The 27,616-nt window shown below is 36.3% G+C and overlaps 1 long non-coding RNA gene across 2 annotated transcripts in view; it reads right to left on the bottom strand.

Moving 5' to 3' along the window:
- LOC123940835 overlaps positions 1–27,616 on the bottom strand; it is a 248,183-nt gene that overhangs the window by 118,521 nt on the left and 102,046 nt on the right. Inside the window, exons 3-4 of one of the 2 annotated variants that reach the window (XR_006818098.1) lie at positions 25,841–25,952; positions 6,117–6,180 (exon numbers count right to left, since the gene is read on the bottom strand). This is a non-coding gene — a long non-coding RNA (uncharacterized LOC123940835). Of the gene's footprint in view, positions 1–6,116; positions 6,181–25,840; positions 25,953–27,616 lie in introns of those variants that run through there. The other variant, XR_006818097.1, reaches the window with a different exon arrangement.

Genomic DNA, 27,616 nt, shown 5'->3' with positions numbered 1-27,616 from the left:
AAGCATTGCAGAAAAATAAATCAGGATTCCAGGGAAGCTCCGTTGTTGTTGCTGTTATTCTTTTGCTTTCTTGTTTATTTTAAAGCCAGGTTCAGAAATAGATTGACCCTCTAAACTTCAGGGCTTTCCTTAGAAAAGATGTATTAAGGTTGTTAGAAAACAAATCTCATGCTGACTCACTAGCCCCTGTACAGAGCTTGCTGCAGCCAAAGAAAAATCTGTCCAGATTTATATAGTGCTTGATTAATTTCCTCAGAAGGCTTTGAATAGATGCATCCCTGAAGCTTTTTCCTGGGTCATTTTTTCCTTTATGTTTGTGTATTTTAAGCAACGAACAACCAGTAGATGGGAGTAAGTTTTGGGTTTTTTGTTTGTTTGTTTGTTTGTTTTATGAAGAAAGAGAGAGAGAGAGGGAGGGTAGGGAAGGGAGGGAGGGGAGGGCAGGGAGGAAGGAAGGAGGAAGGAAAGGAAGGAAGGAAAAGATAAGTTGTTCATGAAGAAAATGGTTGAAAGCAAAAGCTTCAACTGGCTACAAGTGGTATCTTTCAAACACAGTAAGCCAGAGTCTTCAATAGCTCAAGGGACTTTTAGTCAATAAATTTAACAAGCTGCATCCAAGGCCAAGCTTCAGCACAGTATAGAAGTTCAGGAAGCCAACTTCTTCTCAACCCTAGGACAGAGTTAATAGATGGGAAATGACAAAACAACGTGTGAGGAGGGTTTGACAGAGTAAGCCTTTTATTCCTCTTTTGTTTTTTGTTTTGTTTTGTTCTGTTTCCTCTTTCCCATTTAACTTAAGGGCAAATAAACTAGAGAATCTTTGTGTTGAGAAATAAACCAAGCTGGAAGCATTAAAAAAAAAAAAGCTTCATATATGAAAATGATATTTTCATGGCCAAGAGTTTAAACATTTCATATTACAGATACAGATTTTTAGAAGAGTATCATTCTAGATATGGAAACCCTAACTATAATAAAGTTAAAATGTAGGCTCACCATTTAGTTTATAAATTAATAAAGTTTGTGATGTGAACTGTGATGTCCCAAAACAGCACCAGAAATATCTGTCGATCAAAGTTAAGTTGTTAGACTTGTTGAAGAAAGGGAGAGCATCACCTTTATGGTGTTGCTAGTGTCTCAAAACATGGTGAGTAGAAAGGATATCCACTGGGTCTGGGCCAGGAGATTTTAAGGCAGATCATGCAAGACAGAATGGTTGGAATGGGGTAAAGTTTATAACAAAAAAATCTTTGGATTAGAGGATACAGCAAAGCTGGGGTCTTAAAACAATGCTTGATGGTCAAATGCTTGCTTTTTAAGCTGGTTCAGAGTTTTATCTTCCAGGAGAAAGTATTTCCTGGAACAAGTAACTAAGTTATTTTTTCCTAGGCCCAGTATTTTTTTTTTTTTTAAGATTTTATTTCTTTGACAGAGAGAGAGAGAGCGCGTGCGCACAAACAGGCAGAGAGGCAGGCAGAGAGAGAGGGAGAAGCAGACTCCCCACCAAGCAGAGAGCCCGACGTGGGGCTAGATCCCAGGACCCTGGGATCATGACCTGAGCCAAAAACAGAGGCTTTAACCCACTGAGCCACCCAGGTACCCCACCTAGGCCCCGTATTATTTTGCACAGGCAGTAGAGGGTATATTTGGTCCCATAATTTTTTAGCACAGAGATATAAAACTAAGTTGGTGCAGTTTTCACTTCAAAAAATGCATATACTTTATTTATACAAAGTCCCTCTGGTAAGAATAAGAAATATTTTGACCTTAGATATCTCTGACTTTGCTGGTATATTGATGGAATGCTTTAGATATCTGATATCCCTAAAAGGCAGCTGACTTACTCACTGTTCTTCTTGCTATACCACCTTAAGATATTAAGGGAATTATAGTCTTTAAGACTTAGGTCATTGAAAATAAATCAAAACCCTTAATTCTTAGAATACCCCTTCCTTATGAATCATCCAAACAATTATATACTGAGTTTACCAAATAGAGTATTAAGTAATAAAGCTAGATTATTGAAGCAGGGAATTTTTATATTATAAATGACATGAAGATAAGATGCATGGTAGAGTTAGAGTCTGACCTGGTTTAGCACATTAATTTGGTTTCTCTTCTAGAATTAAAATTTATAACTGAAAGGAAATTAAGAGAGTACCTAATTCAAACTCCTTCATTTTAAGTACAAATCAATAGTTAAAAAAATAAAAGAAAACATAGCCATCTGCCTAAAGTCATACAGCTACCTAGCTTCTCTTCAATGCCATATTTTCAGAGACTTTAATATCTGAGAATTCATTCTCCCTTCCCCATGCTCTCCCTCTGTCTCAGTTTTTCTTTGTTGCCCACACACTGGTCTTCAGGAAAGAATATCTCTATTTGCTGGCACCATGCCCCATCCAAACTGTTCTTTTCAGAAATTCTGGGTCATGCCTTCCTTCTCAGGTCTGTCTGCTGAAATCTCACAAATGAGCTTCTACTGAGGCACCACCCCCCCTTCCAGGGAAGCATCCTCCACTCTTTTTTTTTTTTTAAAGATTTTATTTATTTATTTGATAGAGAGAGATCACAAGTAGGCAGAGAGGCAGGCAGAGATAGAGAGAGGGGGAAGCAGGCTCCCCGCTGAGCAGAGAGCCCAATGCGGGGCTTGATCCCAGGACCCTGAGATCATGACCTGAGCCAAAGGCAGAGGCTTAACCCACTGAGCCACCCAGGTGTCCCACATCCTCCACTCTTAATTGAACACTCAAATCTCTGTTTCCGCTCTTGGTCCATCATTGGGACTCAGATAAATTTCAACATGGTTAGGCATACATAGGGTACCCTGCCAGGTGTCTATCTGATTGAGGGGGGGTGAAGGTAATTCTGGAAAATAATACGTCTTGAAAAAGAAAATGAAGCAGCAAATATGGCCCAAGAAGCCCACTGCAGCAAAGGAAATCATGACCAGTCATGATCACTGTAGACACATTTTGAACCTAGAGAGAATAAAAGCTAAAATAACTGTTTTTAACTAATGACTAGAATGCTAAGTGCCATGAGGCTAAGAGGAACAAACAGGCAGGGTGATCAAGGACCTTTGCTTATCAATTACACAACCCATAAGTGGCCCCAACAAGAAGAAGCTACAGTGCTGATGGTTTGCAGGGAGGGTGTGGAGTGTCCCACTGGTGCCAGCACTCACGTTGGGTGTCAACAGTAACGGCAGTAGAGCCTCATTAGGAGGCATCACCAACAGGAGCTATAAAAGCAGACAATTATGCTGCCTAATATCCAAGAGGATCTGGCTTAGAGACAAACAAGAAGCTTGCTGCATTAGGTGTTAGGAGTCCTGGAGCGTCCACAAGAGCAAGTAAGACTGACACCTAGAACAGTGTTATTGATTAGTGTCCCTGAGGCTCTGGGCCTGAGGAAATAGATTACAGTCCGATTTCTTTCTCATTGTTCCAGCTTGAATCCAAATCAATGTTTTTTAAGCTTTACAACTCCTTTATTCAGCCCTTTCTTTGTCTTGTTTTTAATTCCATTTATTTCTGATCAATCACAAAATCAACATTTATAGTATTATAGAATTAATACTCTTTAAAATACATTTGCAATACCCCTTGACTGATGCAAAGAAACTAAAGAGGACACGCACTTATGATTCATGTTATTTATGGCCAATCATTACTCACTAAATGTGCCACTCTTTGTTAATACTCTCTGCTTCTCTTGAAATGACTGCTCAATTTCACAGATATTGAGTGTATGACTCAGTTCCATATTTCAATCCCTGATTGGACAGATAAGTGAGGAAAATTCTTACTTCAAGAAATTCTTGAGCCAATTTCTCTGAGCAAGTTTTCTCATCTGGACAAAAATCTCTCCTCTCAGGACAACAAATTGTTCATGTGGGCAAGTAGCTTACCCAAGAGTTTATTTAACAAAACTTGACTCAGGATCTTCATACACAATCCTAAATTATGTCACAATCCCAATCAGTTCTTGTCCTTTAAAAATCCCATTATCAATTTCTTGAGCATAGACCCTAAATCTATATAAGCGTTATTTTTTGATGTCTCCTTTTTAAGAAACTACTAAGACTATCAAGGTAATAGTCTCCCATATTGTAGTACATCTAATATGATTAGGTCTGTTTGACTGACATGCTTTAGCAGTTATTTGGGGAGTCTGAGAAATGCCCCTGAGATCCAACTGAGACTCCAACTCCACCACTGCTATGCCCATGGAAGCTCAAGATCTTTGACTTGGAAACAGCACGCTCCCCTTCCAGCTGTGAATGGGAGATGGCAGAACTCTTACTTTTTTTCTTTGAGACTTCAACTTCTGAGTTTATTTTATCTCTTAGAAATGAGGAACCCTGTACAAAAATCCTTTTATTGTCTTGTCAAATTTTAAAATATTTTTCATTGGTAGAAATCTGCCTTGTTATTGAGAACACTCTTATCTTTATCTGTCTTCATCATCTTTGTGGTAAGCCCATTTGGGGATGTTCATAGAGAAGAGAATAGGTAAGCCCATCCCCTGAGCAGCCTCCAAAGATTCACAGGGTCAGAAAAATTCATCACACTGTCATCCTTATAGGACAATCATTGCCTTGGGTCACCTATCAACATCTTATAAAAACTTTCCTCTATCTTGTCTTGTTTTGTTCATTAGGGTATTATTCTGAAAAAAGATCCCTTCAGTCCAATCTACAACAGTCCACCTGGCCATTTGTCAATTTATAATTGGAAAGAGCCAACTATTAAGTTGGGAGTACAAGACACAAAGTACAAGAGCAACTTGTTCTACAACCACAGGCAGACACTCATGGGTTTGCCTCAATGTAAGTTAATAACATTCTGGGCCAGATTCCTGTTTCATTTTTGCTCTATAAATCTTATTCTAGTACCTCTGTTTATAAATGGCATTACACAAAAAGTAATTAAGAATAATAGTAGATATTTGGGGGAATCTTTAATATTAATAAGCTTGCTCATGCCAGAGGCACCTTAAAGCAAAAAGGGAGTAAAACTGAAAATATCCATTGGGCACATTCTTTCTGTTTGTTTGAAGAAACACCCCAAATAAATTCAGATTCCAAAACTGTTTCTTGAAAAGAGCTCTTAGCCAAGATACGTGGAAAATGTAAAACAATTCAGATGCACCTATTTTAGACTTCTTATATCATATCTTGACCATAACAGTCTTTATACCACTTGTGCTCTTCCCCTCTCCTGTGCTCTCCCAGTACCATCCTTCTGCCCTTTCTTTATGATCTAGTTCCTTTCCATTCTGGACAGCCATAAATCCCCAAAGTTCCACTTCCTCTTAAAATTAATCCACTTTAAGACAGGACAAATCCCTGTTCTAGAATCAGCACTCTTGTTAGACATCAACATGAACTGCTATACATGTATCACTATCACCCCTATTAAACTTTTAGCATAAATTAGGAAAGATTTTTTTTTTTAAATTTTATGTTTTAGTATGCTTAATCACGCTTTTTTTCTAGGTTTTTGAACAAGGAGCCTTCCATTGTCATTTTCTTTTAGGCACCACAAATTATATAGTCAACCCCTATTTATATTTCAAAGTACAGCAGGAATATATGTTAATAAATCCACAGAATTCCTCCCTTGAGATTTTCACAAAACTGCACCAAAATAAGTGGGTCAAAACAGACCACTTTAAGGAAAATGTTAGTGTTGTTGTTGTTGTTGTTGTTGTTGTTGTTGTTGTTGTTTTTAATTAGGAATATGCACTATGACAGGGGAAGAATATTGTACTTATCTTCCTAATAGGTCATTTGGTTTATAGCCCCACACCTCTTTCTGCCAGCAGTTTGGATTGGGGATGAGTTTTGTCCTTTTAATTTCATTGAATACTCTTGGCCTCTGGATTAGAAGTAGACTACAAGCACTCATCATAAACACCCTGTTAGTATTTGTCTGTATATAGTTCTCAAAGCTGAGATCTCTAGAAATTTAAGTCATTGTGTCGTAGTATGCCATCCCATTAAATGATTCTCAAAATAATCATCCAATGAAAAAAAAAAAACAAAACAGAAAAGCTTGATACTTACAGAGGCTGAAATCATCACCTCCAGAAAGGAAGTATATGATTACCATACCTTAAACAGTGCTGTGGATCTGTATTGATGGCTTTATCAACTCATGCTGATGGAAGATCCTGGGGAGCAGGAAGCAAGGGTTGAAAACTGAGACCATGTACATCCACTTAAATTAACTACTAGGACAGAGAACTGAGGCTCACCTGTGTCAACATGACTTAACTTGTGTTCTAGGAAATTCTGGCCCAGGAACATTAGCCAGTGGACCAGTAAATAATGTAACTGTTTGCTTTGGAAATTCCTGCCAACGAATTTGTCTAAGAAAAGCAGTTTGTTCATCTGAGATAACAGCTCTCCTTTCAAGACAATATATTGCTCACCTGGCAAACGGCTTGCATATCAAACAGTTTGCTCATCTCACTTACCTTGAGAATTTCACCTCACTGCATCTACCAACCTTAAATTATCATGCCACAAAACCTGCTCAGTCCTGATCAGTTTTCTGCCCAGAGAAACCCTAAGCCACTCAAAGCAGACCTCCTAACTTTTTAAATATCTTTTCCTTACATTCCCTTTAAGACCCTATTAAGATTCTGTTAAGGAGGTGTTTCTTCTTATTTTAGCAGAACTAATAAACTGAGTTTTGCTTAAACAGTAGATGTTGAGGGTAATCTTTTGAGAAGTTAATCAATGGGCACATTCCTATCAATCAAAATAAGTGAAAACAGAGAGAAGCAATAATCAATCAATATAGCTAGAAAATGACATAATAAAAGATCTTCTCTATCATCCTAAATTTATTGTTGGTCACACTATTCCAATATTTTATTTCTCCACAAATATTTTAATGTTCAATATATTAAATGAGTTTGGGTGGTAGAGCAGTAACCAAATAGAAAATGTTACCCAGCATTCCATATAATTAAAATTAAGATTTATTTCCTGGACTTTGTGTCAGAAAATCTACAACCAATATCTAGTTCTATATATTATCTCTGTTATCTTATAAAAGTCACTGATTGTTTGTTTAGTTCTTCACTTCTAAAATAAGCCAAATATACCAGACAGTTTAATTTTGATTTCCCACTCTGTATCAAGCAGTGTTCCAGGAAATGGAAATACATTTTAGTGGCCACACAATCATTAAATTAAATAATGTATGTAAGATGAATTTGTAAAATTTAACAAGTAATACAAATATGTAAAGTCTTCTTATTTTTGTTATCATCAATATCTAGATTCTCTAATATGCAAAGTCACAGTGTTTTTTTTTTTTAAGATTTTATTTATCTATTTGACAGAGAGAAATCACAAGTAGACAGAGAGGCAGGCAGAGAGAGAGAGAGGGAAGCAGGCTCGCTGCTGAGCAGAGAGCCCGATGCGGGACTCGATCCCAGGACCCTGAGATCATGACCTGAGCCGAAGGCAGTGGCTTAACCCACTGAGCCACCCAAGCGCCCCAGTCACAGTGTTTTTTAAAACCCTTTAAAGCCTCTAGGTGACAACATCTTTAAAGCTGGAGTCCATCAGCATGAATATTTGGTCATTCTAAACTTATCAGGTTTATTTTCATTTGGTTGCCATAAAATTTGAGATCATATAAAATATGGATGAAAGTCTATCACTGTCCTCTTCCAAGACTCCTTCTTATACAAAGTATATAGCAAAAAGGGTTGTTCCAGAAATACAAATTTTAGATGAAATTGCATCTCTTACTTTTTATTTTGGTAAAATATATATAACTTAATATTTACTTATTTTAATCATTTTAAAAAGTATAAAGTTCTATGAAATTCAGTACATTATCACTGCAGTACAAGCATCACCACTATTCATCTCCAAACTTTTTTATCTCCCCAAGTGAAGCTATGTACCTATTACACACTATATTTCTCCTTCTTCCTTTCCAGTCCCTGGAAATCACTATTTTATTTTCTGTCTCGATGAATTTAACCACTCTAGTTACTTTAAATAAGTACAATCATTCAATATGTGTCCTGGAAAATTTCTGTCATCATAATGTCCTCAAGATTCATCTATTTTGTAACATATGTCAGAATTCCTATCCTTTTTCAAGGCTTAATAATATTCCATTATATGCATATACCACATTTTGCTTATCCATTCATCTGTCAATAGACACTGAGGTGACTTCCACATTTTAGCTTTTATACGATGCTGCTGTGAACATGGGTGTTCAAATATCTCTGAGACCCTGTTTTCGATTCTTTTGAGTGTATATCCAGAAGCGGAATTTGTGGATCCTCTGGTAATTTATTTTTATTTTTTTGAAGAGTAACCATGCTGTTTTCCACAGAGGCTGCACCATTGTACACTCTTTCCAGGAAAGCACAAAAGTTTCAATTTCTGCACATTCTCTTCAAACTTCTTATTTTCTAGGTTCTCTTTTTTTTTTTCTTGATAATAGGAGTCCTAATGCTTATGAAGTTGATTTCAGTGTGGTTTTGATTTGCATTTCCCTCATAATTAGTGATGTTGAACATTTTGCATGTGCTTATTTGTCATTCATAGATCTTTTCTGGAAAACGTTTATTCAAATCCTTCGCCTACTTTTTAATCAGGTTGTTTATTTATTGTTGAGTAGGAGTTCTTTACATATTCTGGATATTAATCCCTTATCAGAGTATGATTTGCCAATAGTTTTGCCAATTTTGTGGGCTGCCTTTTACACATTGTTCGTGTCCTTTAATACATAGAAGCTTTTATTTTCCTATTTTAATTGCCTATTTTTGGATGCAAATGTATTTCTTAACTCTTACTTTGAAACACACAAATATAGCTCCAACTGCCCAAGAATTTACTGTAAAAATTGTGTTAGAATTATACTTTTTATGAAACCCAGGATTTAGTTGTGCAAATGAGAATGTGTTCATTTGCCACTGGAGAGAGAAAACAGATGGAGAGAAAACTCTGTTAAAATAAATACAGGGAAGAATGATCTGCTGAACACTTCATTTAAATGAAAAAAAAAGAAAGAAAGAAATATATTGAGATACCTCATACTTAATGGGAAGCAGAGCTAAAAATAAAAAGCAGATAAATAACTTCCAAGTTGGAGCTGTGACATACTCACAGGTAGAAACCAAGAAGTACCGCAGAGCCAGGCCTTGTTTTGCCCACCAGCACAATGGGCCTCCTGCTGTATTCTGCCAAGAGGCATTATTTTCTATGCAAATAAAGGACATTTCCATAGTAAGATAAGTAGCTTTACCTTTAAGAGTGAAGGAAGAAAAAAATAAGGAAAATATATTGGTTGTACACTGTCAAGTACTATCCAGTACCTAGAAAGTACAAAAGATGTCTATACTCAACAGCATGGAGAGCTCTTAAAATTAGTATGAAGTAAAAAAAAAAAAAAAAAAATTAGTATGAAGTAAAAATAATGTAAATTTTTCTAACAATGCCATTTATGTAAATTTAAAACAAATATACATAAAAATTAGATATTTAACAAAGATAAAAATCGAAAGATAGTTATCAAACCCAGGAGAAGTGATTATTTTTAAGAGGGATAAAAATAAGTGTTCCAGAGATAAACTCAAATAAATATACAATTAAAGGAGGTTGACTTTGCATAAATTGATAGTAACAGTGGGCTGTGAAGTAAGGATTAGAATGAAGTAAACTCTCTGCACCTATAATCCTATTTTTTAAAAAGTAGGCATGATGGAGATGTAGCTAAGGACATCCAAGACCTGAAGTGGCCAGGAAGTCCAGTTGGGACCACTTAAAGATGTCAGTAACTTGAGGTTTGTTCTTCAAAAGCAGCATCCCTACCCCTCCTGTGCCACCCCCTTCTCAAATCCATTTGAACAAGGCTGAGAAGCAGACTGAATTTATAAAGGAAGGAGCTGGGGTTCAAACCTGTGCCCCAAGCTGCTAATCTTCTCTGCTCCTCTGCTCACCTCCCCCCAAACTAGGGGGGTCCTGTAGCAAGCCTGGAAAGGTCTCAGCCCCCTTAGGAAGCCCCTGTCCCCTTCTGCCCCAGCAGACCTTTCTTCACCCTTGGGCTTCAGCCCAGACAAAGAAAGCAGCTGCCTCTCTCCCTGCCAAAGAGAAGTTGTCCCTGGAAAAAACAGAAGGGGAGCCCCAGGTCTGGGGTCTTTCCTCCCACGGGCACTCTCCCAAACTCTGATTTTATTCTCAGCTAGATTTTAATGCCCAACCTCTTCTCTGCTCAGTTAGGATGACACTCTGCAAAAGAAGGCAAAGCCTTCCTCCTCCTCTTGGCCCCAGGTTCAAGGCAAGAGTTGCTGGGGGGCCTGTTTTATTCATCTAGCAGCCACTGCCCCCTCCCCCCATTCTGGGAGCTCCTCCTCTGCTTAGCTGTCAGCTGTCCATCACCCCTTCCCCCCTCAATTTGTGCTTTATTTTACTCTCTTAACAAGAAAGTGGGGAGCCACCCCATTCATCCCCATATCTGTCCCTCTCATAACTTCTCCCCACCCAGGAGGATCTCTCAGGCCTGGCATGGGACCCCCGGGTGGGCAGGAGGGTGATTCAACCTGTGTGGTGCGAAGGACCAGACTTCTCCTGAAAGTGTGCTGTTGTAAACATATTTGAAAACTACTACCAATAAATTTTGTTAAAAAAAAAAAAAAAGAAAGAGAGAAAGAGAAAAAAAAGAAAGAAATGTAAAGAAAGGAAAAGAAAAGAAACGAAACGAAAAGGAAAGGAGAGAAAAAAGAAAGAAAACAGGCAACCCTTCACTCTGCAGCCTTTATGGAACAGCAAATGAAAATAAGGACAGAAACGTAGAGTAAGAGGAGGGGAAAAGGCAACAAAATGGAGTCTAACTTTTGAGCAAAGACAGAACAAAGCCAAATAGAATTCAGTAACAAGTAGCAATAACAATAGCATAAAAAGGAGAAGTGGGCTGAGAACAAATCTGCAAAAGTAAAAAGCTGTTTAGAGTAAAAAGAGAATTCCCCATTAAAGTGAGAAAATAATAGTGCCCAGATGTTGATAAACATCTGATAAAGGCATTTAGGGACCCTCTAACAGTCTCTCAAAAGATACAGTATTATTACAAAAATTTTGAAGGAACCATGTATTTTTTTTCCATTTTGTTGCATTGTTTGTTTTAACTTTGATTACAATTTCTAAAGAGGATGAGTAAGTCAATGGTTTTCAAATTTTAGGGTATATCATCATCACCTGGAGCGCTTATTAAAGCACAGGTTGTTGAGACCCATTTCCAGAATATCTGATTCAGCTATGCTCTGAAAACTTTTATTTCTGACAAGTTCCCAGAGATTGATGATATGTAGGTATTGCTGGTACAGGGACCACTCTTTGAGAACTACTGGTCTCAAAGATGTTGAGAACTAGTCTCAGTAGCTATTTGTAAAATAACTAGCTCACTGCACTGTGTTTTCCCTGGGAAAGCTTTTCCAGAGGAGAAAGCTGTTGCTTGGCAAATAACCAGAAACCCAACTTCTTCAAGATGAGGAATCTTCATGGCCAACTTATTTCTAAGAAACAAGTCAGGCCACCATAAACAAAACAAAACAAAAAGTTAAATAAAATGAAATCATAAAAGAAAAGATAGTATCCAGGGAAGCCTTAGTTTCAAGGATAAGAAGGATTCTGGACAGTGATCCAGAGTTTGAAGCCAGAACCTAAGAAACAGTGTAAGGAGGAGTAATAAGGCTGCTGAAGAATAATTCAAAAGTAATCCACCCAGAAAATCTCAGTATCATGGCATGTTTTGGAATAGTGTGGTGGTAAGGAGCATATTCTTAAGGATTAGTGGTTCACGTCCTGGTTCTACCATTTTCTAATTGTTCTACAGGCAAGTTATCCTGCATTTTCCATCTTGGTTTCCTTACTTTAAAATTGGATGATATTATACAACTGCATTAACCAGAATAGGTAATCTGCTGTAACGAAAACCCCCAAAGTATCGGTGCTTGACACAAGTAGACTTCTTGCTGACACTAATTTCAATGTAACTGTCCCTGACTGAGAAGGTCTTTAAAGTAACCGCCTACTAGAGACTCAAAAGCAGGATGATTTCATCTTGTGATTCCACAATCCTGTGGTTTGAGGGTATCCTGATGTTGTTCCAACAGCAAATGAGGAGGAGGCAGGTGGAAGAAAGAGAAAATATAGAGCACTGGACAATACTATTTAACCCTCTTCGCCAGAGTGATACTCCTCACACCCCTTGAAATGCTAATAGTGAAAACTAGACACATGGCCACACACAGATACAAAAGGACAAGAAAATGTAATTTTAAATAGGCAGCAACTTCCCAGCAAAGATCTAAGCTATGAAATGGAACGATGAATATTCTTGTCAACTAGCCACCTCTGCTATACTAACTCCCAGCATTTAAATATTAAACTACTAAATGTAAAGTGTTAGGACATAATGCTGATGGCCATTATCCTGACTTGCTGGTTTTTAAAGTGGCCAATGATTGACAGTCTTGGGAGCATTGGAAGGTAGACCAGAAATGTTTAAGATTGTAAGACATAATTCTAGCCTAAAGATAATTCACCAGTATATTATATTATTTTCTATATTATTTTTTATATTTTATATAATAAAAAATATTACTATGATGCTAAAATTCTCCCAGTGTTGGTCATGAGCCCCATCAAAATGGCTCCTATGTCCATTTTATAGCTTCAATTGTCTTTGATAAGTCCCTTGTTTTCTGGTATAATGTAATGCCTCTAGGCTGATCTTGAACATTTTCTGCCCCTGACCTGGAATCAATTACTTATCTGATGTAGCATAGTATGAAAAATTGTATTTTAGAGGTACTATAAATATAGAGTCCAAAGTTCTCATTGCTACTGTCTTGTCATTACTTCTTGGAATTTTCTGTATTCAGAAAATAAGCATACACTTATATATTTACATAATGTACTACACACACACACACACACAGGTATTTCCTGTTCAAATTTTAAAATATATGTTTTTTACTTATGTGTTTAAATTTTATTTTTATCTTGGAGTTCTTTTCCTTATGCTGATAACCTTGGTTCCTAATGGCATGAACTTAATTACTTATTTGCTTTATCCTATTATATAATAAGATGGTTATATAATTCACAAAAATAACTTCATAATAACCATACTAATATGACTACAAACAAGTTTGCTGAATACAGCTTTATTCTTGTTTTTGCTTTAGAATATAGTCCAGTAAGGATGTACAGTCAATAAATTTGGTGTAAAAAATGAAATATTTTTTTTTCTTTGTGATTACGTCACTAACTTAATTTGGTTTTGTTTGTTTTATATTTTCAGAACTGATCCTTTTTTTCTGATATGTCTTAAAACATCTGTTATTATATGGTTCAAATATCAAACAAACATGGTCCAAAATCAAAATTCTAAACATTAGAAATTAGACATTCAGGAAGTCTAATTTTGAACCCTTTCCCTCCCTCTAGCCTGTTTCTTTACTTTCCCTACAATCCTTTTTATTAGCTTTTGGTTTATCTTTTAATGTATCTTTTTGACAATATAAGCAAATGCCTATGAAAACTATACTTTCCCCCTTTTTTATGCAACAATTCTTGATGGCCCCTAATCATGGTCCCATGATCCTTCTCCCAATGCCTTTCTTCTCAGAGAAGTAGTAGCACTAAGAACATTCAGAGTAATAGTATACTGCCAGCAGAATTTCCTCCTATACAGGTAAAATCAAGGGACCACTGTTGATGTGCACCCTCATGGTTCAAAGGTGCCATGCAGCCTCAGAGTTGAATGTGGCATGTGCCAGAAATTTATACTCAGGAGTTCATTTTATGAAGCAGACCCACAAAATCATAGCTAAATTTTTTGTCTGATATTTTGGTTTATCATACTGACAGATTTCATATAACTAATCATAAAAAATGTCATCTCTTTCATTAATTTATTATGAAAACATGAAAAAGATAGCATTTTCAGGAATCATTAGATAAGTCTTAGAAAAGATACTTCTGAGTCCCAAATCATGCAAAAATGATATGGAAAAACAGAAGACTATTTTTAGTCTGAACTTCCCCCTCTTTCCTAGCTCCATTCTCTAGTGTTATCAACTCATAATTAATTTATTGCTAAGAAATATAATAAATGACTTTATTCACTTCCCATATTACAACCAATTCATTATCAGAAGTATGTATCGAACATGTGTATTCTACACAATATACTATACTAGGCACTGTAGACAGAAAGATGAATGATATTTGATTCTGTTCTTGTTCTTGGAAATAAAGGATAACTACATAAATGATTTCAAATTACCATGAAAAATGTTATGATGAGAAGAAGGGCGTGGGTCCATGCATGCGCGGGTGGAGAGGACAGTGATGGTGGACTGCAAGTCTGAGTTCAGATCGAAATGATGACTGTATCAGCGAAGCCTGGAGTGTCAGGGCAGTGACAGTAGAGAAAGACCCAGCATCCACACTTCTACTAACACGGGGTATCTACTGTGCACTAGGAATTGTTACAGTAAAAGAAAAATTTCACTGCCTTGACAGAGCGTGCATTCTAGCAGGACACACACGTAACAAACATGTAAAAAATGAACACGTGATGGGATATCAACAGTGACAACTGCTTTGAAGAAACATTACCCAAAGGGTAAAAGGGTCAGAAGAAGGTGCTATTTTTGTCTGGGAGTCAGGAAGTCCTCTCTGAGCAAATGGCTCATGAACAGGGGCTTGATTGAAATGAAGTGGAAAGTTATGTGAGTATTGGAGAGAAAAGCTTTATAAGCCAAGGGAACAGAAACCTTGAATTATTCAAAGAACTACAAGAAGATGGGAGAACTGGGTAAGTGCATGGTATCGATGACAGGGAGTTATTAATGTTTAAGCTACACTCCACAACAGGAATCCGCAAACTATGGCATTCAGGCCAATTCCTGCCAGCCACCTGTTTATGTAAATAAAGTGTTTTTGGAACAAAACCAAACATATTTGTTTATGTAATGGCTATGGTTGTGTTCTTGCCATAGCAGCAGAGTTTAGTCTTGTTTGCAAAGCCTAAATATTGCTGCCTTGCCCATTACAGAAAAGGTTTGCTGACCCCTACCCTAGAGGCAGCCAGTTGCCTTAATGAGGAAAGCACAGGACATGAGTGATCAGCAAGCACTTAATTGGAAAGGACACACTCCAGAGCTGTCCACCACAAGTGCTTCAGGCAACAGCAGAGGCTTTGCTCATTATTAAAATGAACCTGTAAAATAGGTTTTCATGCATGACCTTAGAGTCATTTTTAACTTCTTTTTCTCATTCCATATGCCCCAGGTGTTAGATGTTTTGGCTTTGCTCCACTACAATGTATATGTGGAATTCACCCATGTCTCACTACTTCCAGCACTCCCCTGGAACCAAGCCACCACCACATCTTGCAAGGACAATCACATTAGCCTTCTCATCTACCGTTTTGCTACTATTCTTGGCCCCTACATTCTATTCTTATCACATCAGCCAGAATGTCCTATTAACTATTAAAATCTAGATGATGTTATTCCTCTGTTCAAACCCCATCCTCACACTCAGTAAAGCAAAGTCCTTATCACACAATTCTAGCCCCCTTAGCTCCCTGACCTCATCTCCTGCCATCAGCCCCCAGTTTGCTCTTCTGGAGATGCAATGGCCTCCCTGCTCTTCTACCAACACTGGAAGCCCATTTCCACCCCAGAGGCTTTGCCCTTACTGTCTCATCTAGCTGGAGTGCTCTTCCTCCAACATTTACATGGCTCATTCCTCCCAGTTTTTGCTCAGATATCACCTTCTCAACCAGGGCTTTCCTGACTTTAAATTTGAAACCCTACCTCACAATCCAATCTTTACCTCTATTTGTGCTCTGTTCAATATTTCCTTGTAAAATTTAATGCTTTCTAAAGATACTTTAAATACTTATTTTACTATTTTTAAAGATTTTTTTTATTTAATATTGAGAGAGAGAGAGAGAGAGAGATAGTGAGAGAAAGCATGAGAGGGGGAGAGGGAAAAGCAGATTCCCCACTGGCTGAGGGGGACCCCGATGTAGGGTTCAATCCCAAGATCATAGGATCATGACCTGAGACAAAAGCAGACACTTAACTGACTCAACCACCCAAGTGCCCCAAGATATATTTATTTTAGAGAGAGAGAGAACATGGGGTAGGGACAGAAAGAGAGAGAGAGGATCTCAGACTGCAGAGTGTGGAGCCCAACGCAGGATTAGATCTCATAACCCTGAGATCACGAACTGAGCTGAAATCTAGAGTTGGATGCTTTACTGACTGAGCTATCCAGGTGCCTCTAGTGCTTTTTGTATATACATTAAATTCAAATATGTATTTTCTTTTATCCTCCTCCTTTATTAAGTGAAGACAGGGATTTTTCTGAAGTTTGTTCTTATTCATTACTGTATCCTCAACAACAAAAACAGGGCCTGGTCTAGAGTAGGCAACCAGGAAATATTTTATGACTGAATCAATTATATCAATCCCTCTTTAATTCACAAACTGGATATTAAAGTTAGAACTGACAGTATTCTACATAAGTGGTAGTCTACATATTTCAGAAATACACATCACCACGCATAAATAAGGTATCGATGAACCATGTGTAAAACCTAGTGAACTTTAATTGTGTACCCTTTGCAATGATGCCAATTGCTTGATTCATTTCTAAGTTAATCCCCTTGCATTCAGAGAGCATAGTTTGTATGATTTTATCCTTTTAATTTCATTGAAATTGGTTTTATGACCTAATATATTACCTGAGCTGAAGATTTCAGCATGTGCTTGAAAAGAATTCAACTGTTTATTGGCTGGAGTGTTTTACAAATGTCAGTTAGGTCAATGTGATGGGTAGTGTTGTTTAAGTCTTCTGCATCTTTGTGTACTTTCTGTCTAGTTTTTCAATTTTTGAGAGTGGGGTATCGAAGTCTCTATTATTGTTCAAATGTCTATCTCTCCTTCACTTTTGTTATCTTTTCCTTTACATATCTGAGGGGTACTGTAGTTAGGTGTGTGTGTATATGTATTATTGTTCTATATACCTGAAAAAAACAACACTTTCAACACTATAAAATACTCTTCCTTTTCTCTAGCAATATATCTGTCTAAAAGTCAATTTTGTCTGACACAAATGTAGTTATTCCAGAACGTTGATGGTTACCATTTGCATGTTACATCTTTTTTCACCTCTTTACTTTCAGTCCAGATCTACAGTGTGTCTCTTGTGGAGACCATGGAGTAGGAGCTCTCTTTTTTTTTTTTCCCTTTTACTTAAGTCTGACAATGTCTGCATTTGATTTGGATGCTTAATTTTCCACATTTTATATAATTATTGGTATGGTTGGATTCATGTTTGCCATGTTGTTATTTATTATCAAAAGGGATACAGCTACAGGTAAGAATAATTTGAGTTCCCACATTCCTTACCTGAATATTAGTAGTTTTTGATTAATCAGGGCTTCACAGTTTGTTGTTAATCCTTGTCAGTTTCCAAGGCTCTGAATGATTGTTTTTGATAATATTCTCTAGTTTTATCATTGCCCTTTGAGGATAGAATATGGTTACCTCTTCATTCTACCATGCTGGGATTCCCCAATTATGGGGATTTTTGCAATAGTTAAGAACTAGGAATAAATAGTGACACTCTAGAATGGATTTAATAAATATTTAAAAATGAAGTAGACAAATCTGAAGAATAACTGCATTTGAGAAGGATAAATTCCAGGTCAATGGAACATGATGGTTAAAATTGTAGGTTTAAATCTTAACTTTGGCTCTTTGGGCTAGATGATCATTCTAGGCCTGTTTCCTCACCTGAAAAGTAGTGATAATAACCATTCTGCTGTAAGGACTTATTACAAGAACGAGTGTAAGATTGTTTACACAGTGTCTGGCATCTTGTGATTTCCTAAAAGTTGTAGCTATGACTTTTCCATTATTAGGTCATCTTTTGCTCCCATCAATTCTTTTTTTTTTAATATGTTATTTATTTGACAGAGAGAAATCACAACTAGGCAGAGAGGCAGGCAGAGAGAGAGGAGGAAGCAGGCTCCCTGCAGAGCAGAGAGCCAGACGTGGGGCTCAATCCCAGGACCCTGGGATCATGACCTGAGCCGAAGGCAGAGGCTTTAACCCATTGAGCCACCCAGGCGCCCCATTCCCATCAATTCTTTAATAAAGGCGTTGATAGCAATTTTGGAAACAGATCTCAGTCACCAAGGGCCTATTCAATAAAAGCTCAGTACGAAATTAAGGTACTTCTCACTCTTGCTAATCATCAATAAGACAAATTTAAGCAACATTTTTAAAACAATTAAGAAACATACCATTTTTCTATAGAAAAAGCTCTAAATATATTATGGCATAATTGTCACATTAGTAAGGAATATGATATTTTTTAAGAGAAGTTGTCAACTACCTTTAAAATTGCTGTCAACTTTGTCTCCCTATTTAATATATTCCAAAGGGGTTTAAAAATAACGTTTATTTTCTCTCCAATTTTTCCTCATTCCTTCAGCAAACACTGATTATTTTCCCTAGTGTCCTGAATACAGATTGAAATCAATGTGGATTTGGGGTTTATTATTTGATTAGTGCACCTGAATCATTAATGACATGAGCTCAATTCTTAAAATAGTTTGAATAAAGAGTTGCTGTCACAGATTATGCAAAGGGAGACCAACAATACAAGCTTTCATTTATACACATTAATATTAACTATTAACTCATGCCCTAGACCTTATTTCAGTAGAAAAATCAAATGAATTCTAACATACATCATGATGGTCATGTTTTTATTTATTTTTAGTTGTTTATAATTTATATATCCCATTCTTTTAAAATATATTTGAAGTTCCCTTTAATAAACACACAAGACCATAAAAGATAAAGGCAAAAGAGGTCAGAAAAGAAATAGTAAAAGAGGTAGACAATTCTGTACAGAATCTGGGGTCAGAAGTTCACTATGATTGAGCATTTCTTTTAGCTCTGATCTTCCTGGCAGCCAAGAGGAAAAGTGAAATAATGGATCACATAGTCTCACTGTCTGATTAAAGGAAATGCAACAGTATTGCAGATAGAAACTTTGCTTGCAGTTGAATTCCTGGAGGAATTCTATTTGACAGGCCTTATATAAAACACATTGTGTAGCATATAAAATAAAAAAGTTATCCTCAGCAATGTGCAAAAATGGAAATATATTCCTCCTATGGTCATTGAAAACTCCATGACTGCTTAGTAAAAACTAAGGAAACAATACTAAATATTAGCACAGAGAATGCTTTTAATGATGATAACTACCATCTGAATTTCCACACCTAACAGACTCTGAAGATCCATCTCACTGAACTATTTTGTAGCAAAGTTTGCTCCTATAACTCTTCTGTGGGGTTTCCTAAGAACCACTTCATCCAGGTTACCTTCTTGCCTGATCACTCCTGGTCTAGTGTACCCCCAAGGCTCTATCCTTGGCTTTTTCCTACACCACATGTTTATCCTGAGCAATTTAGTTGGCACGCATTCCAACCACATACCAATGCCTCACACATCCAAATGACTATCACAGGGCTCTTTCCTATGGTCAAAATCCTCACATCAATCCCTGAACATTTGGAAGATATTTAAAACTTATTAGGTTCCTATCAAAACCTGTTTTCCTTTTGTATCATCTATCTTGGAAATTCACACAATTACCCAAATTTTACCAAAGGACATCTTATATATCTGATCTTTCTCATCTTCACTGTGACTGTTTTATTTCAAGCTTTTGCATTTTTATTTGTATGTAAGTCAGCCTTGCTCAGCAATGAGTTCTCAGCAGACAGGGGTCTGACTCATCTTTAAATTCTGCACCAAGGATAGATGGAAACTAGAATACAATTGGTTAAGTAAACACATATTTAATAAAAGAATGAATAAATTATCACATGAGAAGGTAATGAAAAATACTGGGCTACATTCTTCATATAATTCATTGAATCTAGGAGTCTCAATATGAGCCATTACACAAGGAGAAAATAGTACTGATTTTTGTAAGAGGCCATTGATTGTCAAACACATTCTAGTTTCAGATGTGGGAAAACATGAATTAAAAACAAATGTGTCTTAAAACTGATGAAATATATTTAAGTTGACAAATCACTTTACATTGGTCTCAAAAGAAACTAAAGAGCTTTGAAGCCTCAAAATAACTGGCTGATAGCAAGGGCCCCCAAGAACCTCTGTTTTTGGTTACCTTTGGGGGGGATAATTTGTACAGCCCTATTTAGCTTAGTTTGGATCATAATGATATCATATAATTTGTGTTGTCACTTAGACCAAGATCTACCTATTCCAGGTGCTTCCTTCTTTCACCTTCCCCTGCTTCAATCATGACTATCACCATGCCCAAAGAGTTTTTTTTTTCTTAATTGAAGAATAGTTGACATACAATATTATATTAGTTTCAGGCATATAACACAGTGACCCAACAATTATATACTTTGAGAAATGATCACCTAAATAAGCATAGTTACCATCTCTCACTGTAAAAATGTATTAAAGAACTATTGACTATATTCCCTATGCTGTACCTTTCATTCCTATAACTTATTTATTTTATAACTGGAAGTTTGTACCTCTTAATTCCATTATCCTATTTCACCCATCCCCCTCACACTCCACCTCTCTGACAACTACCCATTTGTTCTCCATATTTATAAGTCTGTTTCTGGTTTTGTTTGCTTGTTTTATTTTGTTTTTTTGGATTCCAGGTACAAGTGAAATTATATGGTATTTGTCTTTCCCCATCTGACCTATTTCCATTAGCATAACTACTCCTAAGTTCAGCCACATTGTTGTGAATGGCAAGATTTCATTCTTTTTAATGGCTGAGTAATATTCCATTGTATATAAGTACCACAACTTCTTTATCCATTCATCCATTGATTGACACTTAGTTTGCTTCTGTATCTTGGCTTTTATACTGCATTAAACATAGGAGAACATGAATTAGTGTTTTTTTTTTCCCCAAGTAAATACCAGAAGTAGAATTACTATATCATATGGTATTTCTAATATTATTTTTTTAAGAAGCCTCCATACAAAGGCTTTACCAATTTATATTCCTACCAACAGTTCAGAAAGGTTCCCTTTCCTCCACATCCTAACCAATACTGGTTACTTCTTACCTTTTTAAAACTATCCAATCTGACAGGTATGAAGTGGTATCTCATTGTGATTTTTTTTTAAAGATTTTATTTATTTATTTGACAGAGAGAGATCACAAGTAGGCAGAGAGGCAGGCAGAGAGAGTGAGAGGGAAGCAGGCTCCCTGCTGAGCAGAGAGCCCGATGCGGGACTCGATCCCAGCACCCTGAGATCATGACCCGAGCCAAAGGCAGCGGCTTAAACCACTGAGCCACCCAGGCACCCCTCATTGTGATTTTGATTTGCTTTTCCCTGATGATCAGTGATATTGAGCACATTTTCAGTCTTTGGTCATTTGTATGTTCTCTCTGGAAAATTGTCTATTCAGATGTTCTGCACATTTTTAAATCAGATTTTTTTTCAGTGTTAAGTTGTATGAGTTCTTTATATAGTTTAGATATTACCTCCCATTGGATATATCATTTGCAAACATCATTCAGTAGGTTGCATTTCTGTTTTGTTGATGACTTCCATTCCTGTATAAAAGGTTTTTTTTAGTTTGGTATAATCCCAATGGTGTAATTTTGCTTTTGTCTCTCTTGCCAGAAAAGACATATCTAGAAAAGTATTTCTACAACCTATGTCAAACCAACTACTGCCTATGTTTTCTTCTAAGAGTTTTATGGTTACAGGTCTTAAATTTAGGTCTTGAATCCATTTTGAGTTTATTTTTGTGTCTGGTGTAAGAAAGTCATCCAGTTCCATTCTTTTTCATGTATCTGTCCAGTTTTCCAAGCACCATTTATTGAAAAGACTTTCCCCATTGTATATTCTTGCCTCCTTTGTCATAGATTAACTGACCATAAAGAATGAGTTTATTTGTGGGCTCAAAGAAAGTCTGTCTTAATCTGCCCAGCTGCCATAACAAAATACCACAGAATGGGGGCAGGTGGCTTACACAACTGGAATCTATTTTCTCAGAGGTCTTGAAGCAGGAAGTCCAAGATCAGGGTGCCAGCATGATCAGGTTCTGGTAACAGTTCTCCTGTGGGCTTGCAGATGGCTACCTTCTCACTGTGCCCTCACATGTTGGCAAGAGGAATGGAGCTAACTCTGATTTCTCTTCCTCTTCTTATAAGAGCTCTAATCTGTTTGTGGGGTCCCTGACCTGATAATGACCTGATCTAAGTCTAATTACCTCTAAGAACCTATCTCCAAGTATGATCACATGGTAATGGGAGGAGTAGGGCTTCAAAATGCATTTTGGAGGGACAAAAATATTCAGTCCATAATGGAGTCCCAGTAATGCAAAGTGCCTGGCTCAATTTATGCTCCTTCCTGAGCTCCATTTTTATTCAAAAAATTCTAACTGCAGAGCTTAGAGAAAATAATCTCCTTTCTTTGGTCCAGAGAAGATAACTATCAACTTTTGCCTATCCTTTTATGAATTGTATTTTGAGACCACACACAACTGAAGCTATTAAGTGGCAATTCCCTGATTCTTCCAAAACTTTGCTCAGTTATCCTTAGACTCTCCAGAGAGAAGTGGTCAAACAACAGTTGTTTCTAGAGGCAAACCAGGAAAAGTAATGTTATTGGGCAGAATGGAAAAGTTAGTCACTCATTTATTCAATATTGAAAGCACAACCACAATTTACCAGGCATTATGGTATAGCCTTTGTCTACCTATCAAAGTGGGTTTAAGTAGGTGCACTACTCTAGGAACTTCACTTGATATATTAGGAATTCCCTCCTGAGCATTTAAGATGTCTTAGAAATGTAATTTTATTTTATAGTTTTTCTGAGAACTCCAAAATACCAGTCACCCTTGCAATTTGGAGAAGCAGCAAGGTGGGGAGGTTTTCTAATAGTTTCTACTTTAAAATCCCAAATGATAGTATTCTCACATGACCTTTTGGTTCACTGGTATAACATTTGGGTAAAGTAAGAACAAGGACCATTCTGGATCCAAATCCAGCCTAGAGCTGTCTGTTTATGACTCACTTTCCTTCTGAAGTAACAGCTAAGTAATATAGCCCTGTATATTCTTTTTGTTCATTTTGTTTTGGCTTTTGTTTATTCTCCTTGACTTTATTTACATAAAGATACTGAAAGAAAGAGGAAAAATAAAGAATAACATGATCCCAGACTTGTGTCAGCAACGGTTAGTCTTGTGCCCCCCGCCCTTTTAAAAAAACAAAAACAAAACTCATATACTTCTTTTGGTAACTGGGCTCTTCCATGTACTTTCTCTTCTTCCACAGATTCCTCAGATCATTAATCTACCATTGCCACTGTTACAGATGAAGATGAAGATGATGATGAAGATGAAGATGATGAAAGGAGAGAACTTTATATTGACTAGTATTTTATGGGCTTTAGGCTAAGAACTTTATTTATTCCCAATAACAATCCCATGTATTAGAATTACTATTACTATTAAGTTATTTTGAAAATGATGTTTAGTTTTACATAGGGAAGTGATGTGCCTAGGGTTACCTAACAGGAAAATGGCAGAGCTGGCATATGAAGCAAGATCTACTCATTCCAGACCCCAAGTGCATAACTATGGTAGGTATAGACAGCTTTGGAATTTACCAGCAGAAGGAACCTAGCTCCAGCAGTTCTTAGTAGTGTGTTCTTAGGCAACCTGCAGAACTTCTAAGATGTAGTGCCTTTATTAATAGAAAGTAGAATAATAAACTTTTCCTCTCAAGACTCGTTGTGATTATTTATACATATAATGAAAGAACATGGGTTTAAGGTGTAGGTTTCTTTCTTTTTAGAATGACCTACTGACAATTTCTGGTGCACTTACACTAAATTAGTGTTCTAATATTTAAAATTAAGATTTTTAATTAATAAACCCTTTTTTTATAGAACAGTTTCAGATTTACAGAAAAAAATGAGCAGACAGTATAGAGAGTTTCTTTATATCCTCCTCCCCCATACACAATCTCCCTTACTATTAATATTTTGCAATAGTATGGGAACATGTGTTACAATTAATGACCAATAGTGAGAAATTATTATCAACTGAAGTCCATGGTTTACACTAAATTTTATTCTCTGTGCCATACAGTTTTATGGGTTTTGATAAATGCATAATGTCATGTATCCAAAATTATAGTATATAAAATCATTTCACTGCCCTCCAAATCTCTTGTGTGCCACCTATTCTTCCTTTCCTCTCACTTCTTTGGGTCCCTGCCCACCACACATCTTTTCTACTGTGTCTATAGTTTTGTCTCTTGCAGAATGTCATATAATTGGAAGCAAGCAGTATGTAGACTTTCAGTTTGGTTTCTTTCACTTAGCAATATTCATTTAAATTTCCCTCATATCTTTCCATAGCTTGATATCCCATTTCTTTTTATTACTGAATAATATGCCATTCAATGTATGTGCCACAGATTATGTTCCCATTTAGTTGTTGATGAACATCTTGGTTGATTCCAGTTTGAACAATTATGAATAAAGCTATTAAAAACATCTGTGTGCAGGTTTTTGTGTGGATATGTTTTTCAGACCAAACGGGCAAATACCTAAGAGCACACTTAACTGGATCATATGGTAAGGCTGTGTTTACATTTGTAAGCAACTGCCAAACTCTCTTCTAATATGTCTTTACGATTTTGCATTCCCAACACCAGTAATGTTCCTGGTGTTCTACATCCTTGCCAACATATACTATGGTGAATTATTTGGACTTTAGCCATTCTAATAGATATGTATTGATATCCCATTGTATTAATTCACAATCCCCTTATGGCACAACGTACTGACTATATTTTAGTATGCTTATTTGCCATTTGTTTATACATATTTAGTGAAGTGTCTGTTCATATCTTTTACCCATTTCTAATTAGGATAGTCATTCCCCTTCTCTTGAGGTTTAAAACCAAAGAATATGTCTATATATATATCCTTCATGTATTTTATATATAAATTCTTCATTTATGTTTTATAAATACGTTCTTTCATTCTGTCACTTATCTTTTCCTTTTTTCACAGTGTATTTTGCAGGGCAGAAGTTTAAGTTATAATAAATCCTACTTACCAATATTTTCTCTCATCATGCTTTTGGTATTATACTAAAAATTCACCAAATCAAGTTCACCTAATTTTTTCCCTGTTATCTTCTAGAAGACAACAGATATAGTTTAGGTCTGTCATCTGTTTTGGGTTGATCTCTGTGGAAAATACAAGATCAATGTGTGGATTTATTTTTTGTGTATAATGTGAAATTGTTCTCACATCACTTGTTGAAAATATCCCATATACTGTAATCTTTTGAAAAAAAAATTTTTTTTTTTTTAGTTCAGACTGCGTATGTTTGCCCTGACTGAGCTTTCTTTACCTGTTTTCTATTTTTGCTCCTGAGGAATAGCATATTTTAATCTACAATAAAAAGTGGATTTTACTTTGGACATAAACCATTGGTGATTTTTTTTTTTTTTTTACCTTTGGGGTATGCTTTAAAATGCTGCTAAAATAAAACTGAATTTAAAAAAAGAAAATGATCTCTAAGAAAGGTCCATGCCTCAAGGCCTTTTAAAAAAAATGTGTGAGATAATTGCTTGTCAACTACTTGCTTAGAGGATATTCTTTCCACATCAAAACAAAAAAAAGTCTAGCTTTTTTATCTTAGTCTCTATATTACCTTTTGGCACATGTCTTGACAACAGTCTGACTAGGTAGTAAAATTCAACCTTGTCCAGTGGATGTTTTAGCCATTTTTTTTTAAGGCTGCTTCTTCAACTCTTTTCTTCTTCCTGTTAAACATAAATTCATAAAGTGAGCCAAAAGCTTTTTATTTTTTTATAATATTGCCAATGAAAAAAGATACTGAAAGATTTCACCAACTTTAAAGACAGAAATGTTTGCATTTTTTACAGTGTTACTCATTCACACAAAGAATACTCTGTTGCTTGGAGAACATCAAAATGAGTTGACTGGATAAACCTAGGAGATAACATATCACCAATCTTCTGAATCTGTTTCTTTTGAAGCTGCCTTTTGGCAAAGGTCATACAATCATAACAAGAAATCAGGATGCATTCAATTATATATAATAAAAGCCATAACACCATATTTTAAGCAGGAAAGGGATTTTTTTCAATTAGCAAGAGGCCTGGGCTTGAAAATTCAGTAGTGATACAGGTGTTGAAGCAAATGATGTCTTTCAGTCTCCCTATTTGACCATTCTTGGTGTGTTGTCACAAAATGGCTTCTGTATGTCTGGCCATAGCAGCTGGATTTGAGACAGGAAAACAACATGGTAGATTTATCAAGATAACAAAATCTTCCCAGAAATTCCCTATAGGCTCCCACTTATATCTCATTAGACAGATTTATGTCACATGGCCACCTGTAACTATAAGAAGTGCTGGGAAACAAAATGTTTTATTTTTAGCTGTGTGGATTGCTGCCTCCTTTTTTTAATAACGAAGAAGGCAACAAAAGATAGAGGATTGGCTACTCATATTATGTGCAACACAGACTATGTATGTTCAACTACTCTGAAGCTTGATAGCACATAGGTTAAGCAACCAAACCCCCCCCAAAGAGGGGGGGATTAAAAGGGATTAAATAAGATACAACCAGCCCAACATCTGGCATTGGTAACAATGGGCCATGTCTTCCCAACCTCTTCCCATTTCATGTTCCTGTAACCAAATTTCCCTTTCATCTTCTCTTCCCTTCACCAGAGTAACCCCCTTTCATTAAACTATAACAAGCAAAACTAAGAGGAAAAAAGAATTGCTTTTGTCCACATACCACCACTTTAAAGATGACTTTCCTAGCTTTCTGAGCTTCTGTGCCCTCCTAGGATTGTGTAACTCAGTCTGTCATAGAATCCAGCTCCTCCTACTGAAATGATCTGTATGGATGTTTGTGTGTTAAGCTAGCTTGTCGCTTGTGTTTCTTTGAACAACAGCATTGTTAGTGTTAGTAGATTAACTGCCACATAGTAGGTGCTTCATAAATGTTTCACAAAAGTAATAACATTATATATGCAAGCTCTTTAATTATGGAGAAAGCTATCTCATTTTAGTATTGCCAGAACTATTTCCTCTATTAATCATTTAAGTTCAAATAAAAATTAACTTTAACAATGAAGCAAGTTTTATCTCTTATAACACACGAAAGAAATTGCAAAGCAAGAAAAACCAATTATTTAGAACTTCTTTAAAAATGCAAAATGTAATAATTCATGGAGAAATGACATTGAGAATTAAATGTTTAAAAAAAAGAAGCTCTAGATTGGAGTAAAATGGAATAGTGTTTCTTTTTTTCTTTTTCTTTTTCTTCTTTTTTAAGTTTGCCCTCATGGTTACAAAAGACATGTCTCCTTAGTTCCTATTTGGTCCTGGTAGGAGCTAATGAATGCTTCCATACCTACATGTAGTTTTTTTTTTATTATCTTCTATAATGT

This window comes from Meles meles, chromosome 4, assembly GCF_922984935.1.
Source record: "Meles meles chromosome 4, mMelMel3.1 paternal haplotype, whole genome shotgun sequence".
In the NCBI taxonomy this organism is placed as follows: Eukaryota; Metazoa; Chordata; class Mammalia; order Carnivora; family Mustelidae; genus Meles; species Meles meles.
Note: the sequence above shows the minus strand (reverse complement) of the source record. Positions and strands in the feature narration are given on the sequence as shown.